This window comes from Nyctereutes procyonoides, unplaced genomic scaffold, assembly GCF_905146905.1.
Source record: "Nyctereutes procyonoides isolate TBG_1078 unplaced genomic scaffold, NYPRO_anot_genome, whole genome shotgun sequence".
NCBI lineage: Eukaryota > Metazoa > Chordata > Mammalia > Carnivora > Canidae > Nyctereutes > Nyctereutes procyonoides.
The window spans coordinates 52,817,830-52,831,525 of NW_026575135.1; the positions used below are offsets into that span (position 1 = coordinate 52,817,830).

Sequence of the window (13,696 nt, forward strand, 5' to 3'; positions counted from 1 at the left end):
ACACCTGCCCCAGGGAAGTAGCCTGCAAACTGCCTGTGGCAGTGGCAGGGCCAGAGGGTTTGATTTTCACACCCTAGTTTGATGCCTTTCAAGTCTGTTGTCTGATAGCTGGAGGTACCAGAAAATCCACGTCCCCCTGAGGACAGAGAACAGACTGGATGTTAGCTGCAAGCCTGCCAGCCAGACCCGCAAGAGGGCAAGGGCGCACTTGCTGGAAAGACACAGCGGGCAGGGCAGGACGCCTCCATGTAGGCTCAGGCTGCAACAGCGAAGTCCTGGCAGTGCGCATGGGAGTGGGAGGTGAGAGGCTCAGGCTGCGTGAGGGAGCCCACCACGAGGAAGGACCACGAGCCCACAGGAAACATGGCCAGGCAGGAGGCACTGGAGCGGGGAGGACATCTGGCTGGAAGAGCCAGGGGAGATTCCAGATGCCACAGCTGGGTAGGATGCAGGCAGGCATGGGGAGGGAACAGGGATTCCCTGGAGGGCTGGGATGAGCCTCCAGGCTGGGTCAGCGGGAGGACAGGCACCAGAAGAGCAGGTGGAAGGAAAGGGATCAGGCCAGAGTGGCCTGCCGTGGGGGCCTTGTTGGCTAGATGTGGAAATGTGGTGATGAGGTGAGTGGAAGAGAGAACAGCTGAGCACATGCAGCCTAACGTGACCAACGGGATCCTTCCGTTCTGTGAGGGTCCATGCAGCCTAGGCTGGGCTCCTAGTGTCACCCCAAACCAACCTCATGACCTTGAGCAACTTCTTAAACCACCTATCCTATTAGAAAACCAATATTGGCAGTACCACCCTTCCAGTGGACTTGAAGAAAAAAGGGAATAATTCAAGTATATTTATTGGCCCAGGTTTGGCCCAGGGAGTGAGGTGGCTTCCCAGAAGTTCATTGAGAAGAAAGAGTGATGTAGGACACTGCCAGGACAGCTAACAGGTCTTAGCCAGAGTAACAGGCATATAAGTTTCAGGCAGAAGAGGGGGCAGTCCTGGTCTCCTTAGATCAGGACAGGAAAACTGGCCCAGAATGGATGCTTGGCCCAGGGAAGGAAGACTTGTGGGATGCGTGATCAGTTCCCACTAACATCTATAAGATGGTGAGAAAGGTGCTAGGGCAGCAGGAGCCATACGTTCAATAAGCACAGAGGGCCAGGGTGTTCCCCAAAAAGAAATCAATTTGGACGGCTGAGACGGAACACCATGATAGCCATCACAGCAGCCCTGAAATGGAGTGAGCGATCATAAGAAGCAGTGAGCCCCCCATTCCTAGAGGCATACAAGCTCAAGCGGGACGGTGGTCAGCAATGCCACTAGCCAGACGAGGACAGCTGAACCCCATAACCTTGAAGATTCCTTCCAACTCTTAGACTGCTTTGTAAGGAGAAAGCCCAGCATAAAATTCTATAGAAACCACCAAGTTGGGACTGTGCTACTCACTAGGCCCTTTGCTGCACCCAGGAGATCACGTGGGAAGCAGATGACAAGAGGCGGGCTGCTGTGGGGGTTTTATCTTGGGCACAGCCAGGCAAGGAGTCCCCTTCTCTCGCCCTTGTCACGTGGGGCAGATTGATTTCCTTGCAGCTTCCGGTGCTGAGTACAGCCTGAATCCTACCCATCTCCCAGTATCAATACCGGTACCACCGTAGTGGGTGCTTGATGGACAGATGCTGGGTGGGCAGAATCCTTTGTCTTCTGAGCCTGAGATGCCTCGGGCCTGTCTGAGATCTTAGCAAGGAGAGGTAATGTCCTGTTTGCAAAGACTGGGGTGTGTGTGTGTATGTGTGTGTGTGTGTTGGGATGCACAGTTTTGTGCGTGCAAAAGCTCTTGGGGTCGGGCATCAGCTTTAAACTGTATTTGGCCAGTGGTGATTAATTCAAAACTAGGACAGGTCTGCCCATGTCTGTCTGAACAGCCATGTGCATTACTTGGTGCTCTACTTAAATAAAGGCAGAGGCGGAGCTCCTCTTAATGCACTTGCCACCGCTTAATTAAATTACTTTGAGTGTTTTTCCCCTCCCTCGAACATGCCTCCAGCATCAACTCAATTGCATTTCTACTTTTCACAGTGAGGTTAGCAATTTGGGTTAATTGTGGGTGCAACTAGAGATTAATGGCCTCTTATTACCTCCCGGCAAACACTTGCTGCTCGTGGTCAAGTCAGCAGCCTGCAAACAGGCAGAGCCCTGTGCTGCCCAGAGACAAGCCCCGTGAGCCAGCCTCCCAGGATGCTCACCTGCCCAACATACACACGCGCGCACGCACACCTGCCTCCCTCTGCCGTGGGCAAGAAGGGAGACCGAACAGCCTACTGGTGCACAGCACAGGCTCTGAGGGCAAAGGGACCTGGGTTGAAGCCTCGGCTCTGCAGCTTCTTAGGTGAGTGAGCTTGGAAAGGGCACTTGACTTCTCGAAGTCTCCGGGTCCTCCTGTGTGACATAGGGATGAGTAATAGTGCCTGTCTCATGAAGTCAGTGTGAGGACTGAATGAGAAGACATATGTGATGGTCTTAGCACACGGTGTCTCATGCTATTATCACTCTCCTTAGCATCACTACTATTACTTATATTACTATCATCAGTATTATTATTGCTACTGCTGCCGAACGACATTCCCGGGCCCCTGCAGCCTGAGTCCCTGATAAGGAATGAGCAGCAGCCCCAGGAAGCTTCCCAGGCAGGGAGATACAACCCTGGGGTGTTCACATTCGGCCTGGGACACACTGACCAGCTGCCTCCAGCAAGGCCAGAGCAGCCCTGGGAAAGCTGGTGAACTTCTCTGAGCCTGTGTGGGAGTGAGGGTGATAATGTCCTCCTTCTGCGGGCATTTTCAGGTGAATGTGTTGTGCGAGGCGCCTAGCCCCGTGCCCAGCACCCAGCAGGTGTTCCTAAGTGGTGGCCCCACTCTGGAGTCAGTGATGACAGCTGCCCTAGGGGGAGGTCAGGCTGGAGACAAGTAGGCCCAAGGCATGCGCGTTCTTGGGCCATCTCTGAAGCAAGAATGGGTCAGGGGCAAATGGTGGGTATGTCGTTTCTAATGGCTGAGTAATATTCATATATATATATATATATATCCCATTATACATAGATTCCGTTATATATCTATATTCATATATATATATATATATATATATATATATATATATCACATCTTCTTTATCCATTCATCTTTCGATGGATACTGAGGTTCCTTCCACAGTTTGGCTATTGTGGACATTGCTGCTATGAACATCGGGGTGCAGGTGTCCTGCTATTTCACTGCATCTGTATCTTTGGGGTAAATCCCCAGCAGTGCAATTGCTGGGTCATAGGGTAGTTCTATTTTTAACTCTTTGAGGAACCTCCACACAGTTTTCCAGGTGACAGGCACTGAGGGGGGCACTTGACAGGATGCGCACTGGGTGTTATACTATATGTTGGCAAATCAAACTCCAATAAAAAAAATATACAAAAAAAAAAAAAAGAATAGGTCAGGGGAGAACAGCCCCAGTGGGGACTAGGGAACAGAGAGGTGGCCCCGAAGGAATGAAGACTGGGGATGGGTGAGTTCTAGAGCTCCTCGGTGTGTGCACACCCACCCCCGCCCACCGCAGCCACAGCTGGAACCCCCCAACCCCACCGTAATTAGCACCTGGCACAGAAGGGCTGCATCCACAAAACCCAAGACAGGCAAATGAGAGAGCGCCAAGAGGTGTGAGCCTCCTTTCTTTGTCATTTGTACAAGACATCTTGATTGGCAACAAAATATTAATCACTTTTTCACTGCTCTCTTAATGAGAAGCTTTCATGGGCAACAAAATATTAATTTGTCTTGTCTTATCTGTTAAGAATTCTGTTAATGAATTCAGTCACAGAGCTATTACAGAATGCCATCCTAATGACACATGTAATTAAACTTTTCTGACTTGCAAACATCAAGGATGCCTCAAGCATCAGAATAATATTTGATCAGAAAGTAAATGTACCTCCCTAGCCTGGAGCCAAGTGTGAAGGAGCCTCTCGGATTCCCCACTGAGCAGTGTCACCGTCAGGAGCACTCACAAGCCACCCGACGTGTGCATGGCTGTCCAGATGGCATATAGGGGAGTCATCCTCTGGATTCACCAAATGCTGGTGACTCGCAAGCCGTGAACCAGAGTGTAGAGCAAAGACACCCTCCCCAGCCCCAAGGGGGTTGATGCATCCACAAGCACAGAATTATAATACAGTATGGCATATTCTAGGTTAGAAAGAGGGAGCCAGCTCTGGGGGCCAGAGGGAGGAGAAGTTCTGGCCTCCAGCAACAGGGACAAGCAAGAGAGAGGTCTAAAGGGGCAAGGTGGGGCCAGAACCTGACAGGTTTTGAATGTTAACCTACAGGATCTTGGCCACCCCCTGTAAATGATGGGAACCATAGATTTTTAACTGGGGAGTGACATGGTCAGAAGTTTATCCTATAAGAGTCATGAGGCTCTTCTAGTCTAAGACTACATGTGTAACCGAGGAGAACCCCAAATACTGTCAGGCCCCAAAACGAAAGGAGCCTGCTGGGTTCCCTAGTGGCTAGTGGCTTTGAACTGGGAGCAGCACCCCAGGCTGTGTAGGGCTCCGGGCTCAGCACAGTGCCCTCCACTTCTTAAGGCTGCCAGCAAGCACCTGGTGTGCCTCAGCCAACCCTTTGCAGGAGGCCTGAGCCTCACTACAGCCCAGGGCCTGATGATGGACGGACGGACAGATGGGCCCTTGGCTGCATCTGGGAAAACAATTCCTCCCCCCCCCCCCCCCCAGGATAGACCAGCACTGGGACCAAGAGCACAGAGCCCTCAGAGATGGGCAGCAGCCTCTAGGCAAGGGAGCCCTGGATTATGGCTCCTCCTTCTGTTTGTTTGATGAGGAATCAATAGTTTCTATCCAAGGACACATTCCCCAGAGCTAACGAGAAATGACCTGTAATTTACTTCCTGGCCAAGCTGGTTTCTTTACTAAAGCCGTCGTGGGTCCCGGGGCCTTCAGACCTCGCCATGGGGCCCCCCACCTCACCTGCAGGGGCCCGTGGCCCACTGCCCCACCTCAGAAGCTAAGGGATGTGGAGGAGGCCTTGGGCCAGAGCTGGAGCTCCAAGGTGTGTCCAGGAGTGTGCCCATGCTGGTGTGGCAGAGGACCGGCCCCCACCCCCAGGCCCTCCTGTGTGAGCCTGCGGTCCGCTCACCCCGCCTGTGGCCCTGTTCTGCTCACACAACATGTTGTCATATAGGGGAAGAGACTCCATCACTCTCAGGGGCCACACCCAGAGCCCCTGGGGGAAGCCTGTCATCAGGAAGCCCTGTGCCCCCAGGAGGCAGTAAGATGCCTGCCCCAAGCCGACAGGAGACCAATGAGGTTAGCCTTTCAGGACTCTCCAGGATATGAGGTCATACTGTGATAGGACAGGGATCTATGGGACATGAGAATCCCACAGAGAAATGAGGAACGCCCCTGATCCCACCGGGCCCCTGGCTTTTGCACCTGGGCCACAGAGCCTTGGCCTTCCCCAGCAAGCCGCCCCTGCAGACCCTGTCTCCTGAAGGCTCACAGCCAGGCTTGGGGGCCTGTCTCAGGGGCAGATCCACACACCCCCTCCCCTTCCCTGACCTCCATACTAAGTATTCTGGGGGTTGAGAGGGAAGGCTGACTCACTTTCTGCAGGGACTGAATGTGCAAACCCATTTTGGGCCTCAGCCTGCTGCCCAGACCATTCAGCAACCGCTCAGGGTGAACTGAAGTGACGTCCCCAAAGCTAGTCTGCACATCCTTCCTCAACAGTATCACCGGCCCTCTCCTCAAAACTGTCTTCTTCCTGATCCCTTATGACCCTCAGGGACAAGGGACCTGCCCATGAGGACATCCCCAATGACAGATCACAGCTGAGGTGCTGAACCCTTGCTAGGGTCCATGCAGGAGTTCTAACCCGTATCCAGGGGCCAGGTGTAATGCCAGTCTCTTCACAAGCAGCATGCCATCTACCTCTTGGCACAACTCCATGAAGCAAAGGGGATAAAGTAATTCTGAGAGCCTCAGAACTTGCTGGGGCTGCAGTCAATCTTGCTCTAGGGACATGACCCCCAGCACCCAGCCTTGCCAAGGCTTCACCGTGGGGCCAGCTGGCCCTTCCTCCCCCGCTATGGTGCCCAGGCCCCCACGGGACGTGTCCACTCTGGGGGTGGCCCCACAAGGACCACGCTGCAGGGTTTCATTAGCCCTCTGGCCTCTGTGCCAGCAAAAGCAGAAGGCAGGAGGCTCTGAGCATGGCACATGCTCAGACTGCCTGGCCAGGACAGTCTCAGGGAGAGGAAACATTTTTCCATTGTATTCGTCTTTTTAAAATGGGAGTCTATAAGAAACCCAGTATATCTCCGATGACTTGAAAGAGCTACTCTTTTCTGTTGGGTTTTTTCCTTCACCAAATCTTGCTATTTGGGGCTTTCAGATGTCAGTAGGCGGAGTACAGTGATAAAAGCAGAAAAACAAAACCCATTAGAACAAAGTATTTGTGGTAGTGTTTGAAGGATGTGTTAAAAGGTTCACTTTTTTTCCCATGCCTAAATGGTATAAAACCAGGAACAAATAACTCTAATGAAGCATATGCTCTCAGCCAGCTCTACTTTGGAAGTGAGTTTATTAAAAAGACCAAAAGAGAATGATTTAGGAGCTCATGACTCATTTAATTTTTATTGTCTTTATATGAACCAGTCATGAATCCATTGTAAAAAGATGAGAGGCGTTTGATTAGCATGGAGAGCTGTTTGCAACACGATAGACAGGTTGTAGGTTCTGCATTAAAATAATCTCATTAAATGCTTGGGTACATTTTGTTTTAAAATCTTGGAAAACACTATACTTGAGGCACTCAAAGGCTTTGGCCAATTCTTTCCAGCTTACATCAGAAACCCTGGTTGCAGACGAACATCTGGTTCTTTTGATCTTTGGGTGAGCTCAAGCCACTAGGAATATTGGCCAGAGCTCCACAAGAGACAGGCCCAGAGCCAGGATCCTGCAGACCGTAGAACTCACTGAGGGCTCTCTCCCATCAGGTGCCTCTACTGGGCCTTTGCTTTCTCAGTGGTCTCTTTGGGGTCACCTCTCTTCTCTCATAGTCCTGACTTCAAAGCTTCACTTGTGCTCAGTGATCACATTGGGCCCCATGTCAAAGGCATAGGGTCCCTCAGGGAAGTTCTGATCTAGCTTCTAGACCTTAGGTGCAGAGTCCCAAGTGCCTGCCCTGTCTCAGCTCTCCTCCCCAGCCCCACTCAAGGGAGCTCACATTCAGCCCATTGGCAGGCTTTATTAACTGCAACTGGTAGTGCAATAAGCAGCCTCCTACACACCTGCTTGCACACTTGTGTAAATGGGTCTATAAGTTCTTAGAAGTAGAATGACTACATCCAAGGGTAAGCACAATTTCAGTTTGATTGAAATCACCAAATCTCCCTCCAAAACAAGCTGTCCCAGTTTATACTCCATCCAACAGTATCCAGGCATACCTTGGAGATATTGTGGGTTTGGTTCCAACCACTGCAAAAATGTGACTATCCAATAAAGCAAATATTGTGATAAAGGGAGCCAAATGAATTTTTTGGTACATATAAAAGTTATGTTTATGCCGTATGGTCTCTTAAGTATGCCATAACATATGTCTAAAAAAAGTAACTACTTAATTAAAAAATACTTTCTTGTTGGAAAAAAAGACCATCATCTGAGCTTTCGATGAGTGGCAATCACTGATCACAGATCACCAAAACAAATATAAGAGTGGAAGAGTTTGAAATATTGCAAGAATTACCAAAGGTGATACAGAGACATGAAATGAGCAAATACTGTCAGGAAAGTGACGCTGACTTGTTCTATACACATTGCCACAAACCTTTAATTGGTTAAAAGAAAAAAAAAAGAAAGAAAGAGTATCTATAAAGGGTGACAAAACGAAGTCTGCCTGTATAAGAATTTCTAACGTGTATGAGGAGAAAATTCCTGTTTGCAGGTCTTCTTGGTCCCTGAAATGAGCCATGAAAGGAAATTTAATCAAATGTTCCCTGGAGTGTTTCAAGGACAGCAAGAATGCCAGTTGGCTATCAGGGCTCTGAGTGTGGTTCAGGTCAGAGGAGCTGATAGGGCCTTCTCAGAGTAGAGATTCCTGATCGAGCATCCGCCTGGGAGGGTTGCATGTTGCCCAGGTGAAGGTGGCAGGTTAGAGGTGGTCTGGAGCTTCAGGTGATCTCTGCATTGCCTTGTGTCACCTGAGTCCCTCCCTGCCCCAGCTGAGCACTCCAGGCTGATGAGCTAAGGACCCAAGGCCCACAACTCCCTAGAGGGCCCCGCAAGCTACCACTCATCCACATGATACCCTAGGGTCCCGGAGTCAAGAGGTGTCTGCCCTCTGGCCTCTGAGGGTGGATAAGCTGAGGGCTCAGAGAGGTGACTCTGACATGAGCTCTCTGGGGCAAGTACCTAGGCACCTGTGTGCACCTGGACATTCACATTTGCCCCCAGGCCTAATGCTCAGCATCCACACAGCCAGGTCAGAATCCCCCTGATTGGACTGTAGAACCCGGTACAAAGTTAGAAACAGCAGTCCACACAAGACCTCTCTCACTCTGGCATCAATTACAGGAGTGGAAAGTACTCAAAACTACCTTCAGGTTAAATAATTTGCCAGAAGGACTCAACTCACATTTATGGTTTATTACAGGGGATAAGTGTAGGTTACAATCAGTCAAGGGAATGCCTAGGATATTCACCCAGGTCTCTCCCTCCCGGACGCTCTCAACAGTGTGCAATCTCTAGAACCTCAACCTCTGCTCAGCTCACAAACTCCAGGACGTGTCCTCTGTGAGGCCTTGAATCTCAGCCTGAGCATCGGGATGTTAGTGTCCAGCCAGTGATTCGAGGGTGTCCCTAGGAAATTCCTGGTACTGCTTTCCTACAAAGCCCCGTCCTCTCTGCTACCCCAGCTCTCAAATTCCAGCTATCTCAAGGGCCCTGTATTCTGACCTCTTTTCCTCTTGTTGTAGTTCCCTGGGTGCTGGTTCTGTGTGCAGTTCTAACAGAGAGCTGGAGTGAGTGTGGCCATCATCTCATGTTTTCCTTTTCTCAGAGATCAGAGACTGTGCTTAAAAATGTTGTGTCCTATATTTACTCTATTTTTAGAGTTAGGCTGGGTGTAAGCCTGAAATCTGTTTCTCTGTTTTACCCAGAATGTGAGCTCCTTTATTCTTTGTACATTACTGCTTATGTGTAAGCATCTGTTGGTACCATAGACTGAATATTTGTATCCCAGCAAAATTCATATGTTTATGCCTAGTCCCCATTGTAAGTCCCCATATCTGGTGGTGGGACTTTGGGGAGGTGATTAGGTCATGACAGTAGAAGCCTCATGAATGGGATTAGTGCCTTTAAGAAAGGGAGAGTCCTGGCCTCTTGCAGCACATGTAGCTATAGCAAAAAGATAGCCTTCTGAGAACCAGGAAGCAGGCTCTCACCAGACTCCAAATCTGCCAACACCTTGGTCTTGGACTTGTAGCCTCCAGAACTATGAGAAGTAAATTTCTGTGGTTTATAAACAAACAAAAAAAGATCAGCCAAGGGAAGAAGCCCCATGGGGCAGAACCCAGGGGGGGTCCAGACGCAGAGCTTCCGTTGTCCTCTCCTGGTGTGTCATGGTGCAGTCTTTGTCCTTTCCCCGCACCAGTATATAACCACACACATGAGGTACTGCCAGCCAGGGACGCTCACCCAAACCTGGTGTCCAGAGCTCCCACTAGAGCTTGATTATGTACTACTCACATGGATGACCTCTAGCCCCTGGCACCTGAGGAGACACAACTGGTACTGCATGGTGCAGAGCCCCCATCATAAATCATATATTTGACAGTCTGGTGGCCAAAGCCTCCAGGCAAACAAAGTCCAGGCCTCACTCTGGATAACGTTACTTCTTCACTACCCTTTCCTTTAGGGCTCCCCGAGAGCCAGCACCGTCAGCTGACACACCTCCATTCATTCAGCAATACCAACTGAACTGCACGCTGGGGACAAGAGAGAGGAGGTGCCTCCTCTTTGGCACTCACAGTCATGAGGGAGAATGATCATATTAACCTGAGTCAGCCAGTGACCCCAGACTCCCTGCAGTCCTGGGGAAGCCAGGATCCCTCCCCACGGTGACTTCTCTCACACCTGTGACTCCCTGGCCTGGGCCTGGGAATGAGCAAGAGAAATGACCGACTTTGGGTTGCTCCAATGAACCCTAGATGTTCAGCTCCTTAGGGATTACTTCAAGTTGCAGGGACTTCTTACAAGGACTGTGAGCAGGTACATGCAGAGTGGCAAGTATGTCCTTTAAGGGTCTGAAAGGAAGTGGCCAGAGCACGAGAACCCCAATGTGGGGTTAAGCTATAGAGCCATGAGGTGGGGGCTAGGGATGCTGTGAGCGCATACCATGCATGCTTATGTGTACTATATGTGTTCATGTGGATGTTTGTGTGTGCCCACCCGGGATGCAGCTCATCCTTGCTTGGTCTGGATATCGGACATGTGAGGTGCAGACATTTCTGAGGCCAGCCATCATCCAGGGGCTGCATATTGTTCAGTGTTTGGGCTTTCCTGTTAAAATGTTTATGCAGGAGGGATGCTAGGGTTAGTGAATTCTAGGGGCTGGAATCAAACCAGCATGGGGAAAAGACCCTCTCCTAGACTCCATCCTCCCCAAAGAGAGCCAGGGCAGAGGGCTCCTGAGAAGCATTGCTCCTGAGAAGGGCTGAGTCAGAAAAGCTCAGAATAAATGATTCTAAACTGAGTGTTAACTTGTACCATTGGCAGTATCATTAACCTAAACTCTACAATCACCCTGGAGTCCTTGCATTGAACATTTAGTCACTAAATATTCAGCATTGATGGCTCATTTTAATATTACTTAAGACTTGAGTCATATGTATCACTATGACAACATCCCCCATCTTGCCTCTGCTTAAATATTGTTTAATACTTAAGTCTCATTTAATTACTTGCTTTATTAAGGGCAGATCCTTACAAAAGAGCTTTTTAAAAGACAAAAACTATGCCTTTTAGTAAAATTGTCTCTTTCCCAAAGACAGATGTGCATCAGTACAAAGAATGGTCTAATATGGCATCTGTTTATTTCTGGAAGGAACCTTGATTTTGCTAATATATTTCTAAGCATCAGAACAACAACAAAAAAGCCATCCATAAAAAGACAATTACAGAGATGCAATCAAGCATTGATAGCAGTATTCAGACACATCTCAAAGAACATTCAGGAGAGGAAGGATTACAGGTTTAGTCTTATGTAGCTTCTTATAAATCAATTTTAAAGTAATTTCCTCATATCCAATGAGGGAAATTTGATTTCAGTAGCCAGTATTCATGTTCCAGAAAACAATATGCACTTTGTTCTATAATTATATGATGCCTATTGTTTTAGCCCAGAGACATTGTTGTATTTATTCCCACAGTCAGCTTCTCCCCAGAGCCTAAGCCATAGGCTGGTAACAAGTTAGGTGCTCAAAGGAGACCCGTAATGCATCCAGCATCCCCTCGTGCCCTTGAAGAATGGACGCACACCCCTCAGCACCTGAGATCACCCAGGAGTTATGCTTCTGCCGCCAGCAGCAATGAGGAAAAGTAGACAGAGAGGTTAAATGACTTTGCTAGGGGCTCCCCAAAAGTCATCAGCTGAGTTTGAGATCACATGCAAGGGCTTTTCCATCTCTGCCTGCTGCTCAGAGTGGAGCCTTCTCTTTGGCCAATCCCAGCATGCACCAGCCTGAGGAATGAAGCATGGAAAAAGAGATGGGGTTGGGAAACAGGGGCACCGTTCTTGGGATCAGTTCTCTGCCTCCCTGCCAACCACCTCATTTTGACCCCATATTGCTGGCAATGTTCAGGTGGATGGGAAGGCAGGAAGCAGGTGCCTCTGTTGTCAAACCTAAAGAACCAGAACACAGTCCCTGCAGATCGGATCTTGTGTGATCTGATCCATTCACAGAGTATCTGCTGATGGCCCATGAGGAGGTAGGCCTTCCCAGGCACTGGGGACGTGGCAGTGAGCACTGTGCAGCACCACAATCCCTGCCTTCCCTGGGGAGCTCCTGTCCTAGTGGGGCGGGGGGGGGGGCAGTTACAAATGGTATGCGAAGTGGCAGTAAGTGCCCCAAAATGAGACGTGAGAGGTAGGGGTTACAGATAGGGCAGGCAGATGACATTTGAGCCTGGGTGCAAACCAGACTGACAGCGTTTGGGGAGGAGGGCGCAGGATGCCTGGCTCGTGAGCAACAGCAAGGAGCCAAAGTGCTGGAGCGGAATGAGCCGGGAGAGTGGAAGGAGTGGGGATGGCAGGTCATCCCTACAGACTCTCTAGGGCTATGACTCAGGGTGCAGGGGTAGGGTCTGGCCGCTGCGTGGAGGACAGAGCGAAGGAGCAGGGGAGGGGGTCCCCACCGTCCCCTAGATGAGAAGATGGGGCCTTGGCCCACCGGTCACAGTGAGGTCATCAGACAAGATCAGATCCTGAATACGTTGTGAGGGAGAGCTCTGCTTCCTCACCCCATGGGGACTGGGCTTTTGTTTTGTTTTCTGGCTTGGGTTTTGTTTTCTTTCCTGAGGATTATCCAAGGCAAATACATATGAAGCTTCCGAGCTCATGGCTAGCTCTCGAAGCCTGGGAGCTGGTGTTCTGACCCTTGATCGGTGCGGACCTTGGCCTTGGCGCACCTCTCAGCCTGAGCAATGTGCGGGGCCCGTGACCACATGACCTCAGCAAGGAGGCAACCAGAGCGAGGGGCCCCCAGAACCCTCGCCGGGCTTCGGGGGCCTCAGGCGAGGATGGGCTGTGGGCGGGACGGCCCGGGGAGGCAGTCGAGGGAATGTGCCAGGGCGCCCCCCGCTAGCGGTTCTGGGATTGCTCCTGGGGATGGAGTCGGCCCTGGAACCACCCAGGTGAGGTATAGAGGGGCACCCAACTTCCCTGCCCTATTTTCGACATGCCACCTCGCCACGGAGCCTCCAAGCCAAATATATTTTCCGCCACACTTAGGTTTTGACACACAAACAGCTTAGACCAGAAATATGTCAGCCCAGAATTGACTAACCATTAACTTTTCATAAGCAACTCAGGTATGAACCCTTTATGACTCTGTTATGACACAGGACAAATCAGCTATCTGCTGTTTTATTTTTATTATTGAAGCTTCCACAGAGTGATAGGAATGGGGCTTTTTTAAACAGAGCAATGCTTCAGAGAAAAGTCGCTGGGCTCTGGCAGCCCTCTGCAATATTTTACTCTGGTGGGAGTGCTGTCGTGTGGCTTTTTCCTGATAATGAAAGCGGGCTGCGTGCCTCTGCGCTCCACCTTGCCCTGCAGCACCACCACCACCACCCCCACGCCCTCCCCAAGCTTCTCTCTGGGCCCGCACTCCCTCACCGGGCTAATTAGCCAAAAAGCATCTTCAAAGGACTCAAGATGGTGGCAGTGAGGCCCTTCAGGATGTGAGCAAGGCAGAGGGTCAGGGAGCTGCTCCATGGCAGCTCTGGCACAGCTCTTGTGCCACGGTGACTGGTGGCCTTCCCTCCCTCCCGCCACCAGATGGCTTCTGTGGAGAAGGGCACAGGGGCAAGAGGGGTGGTTTGGTGTTGGCTCCAGGGGGTCAAGAGGAGTTTTGCATGTCCTGTTAA

The 13,696-nt window shown here is 50.5% G+C and overlaps 1 protein-coding gene across 2 annotated transcripts in view; it reads left to right on the forward strand.

Moving 5' to 3' along the window:
• Nucleotides 1-13,696, forward strand: part of FSTL4 (follistatin like 4) — a 399,727-nt gene that overhangs the window by 338,561 nt on the left and 47,470 nt on the right. The gene's annotated exons all lie outside the window — the stretch shown is intronic.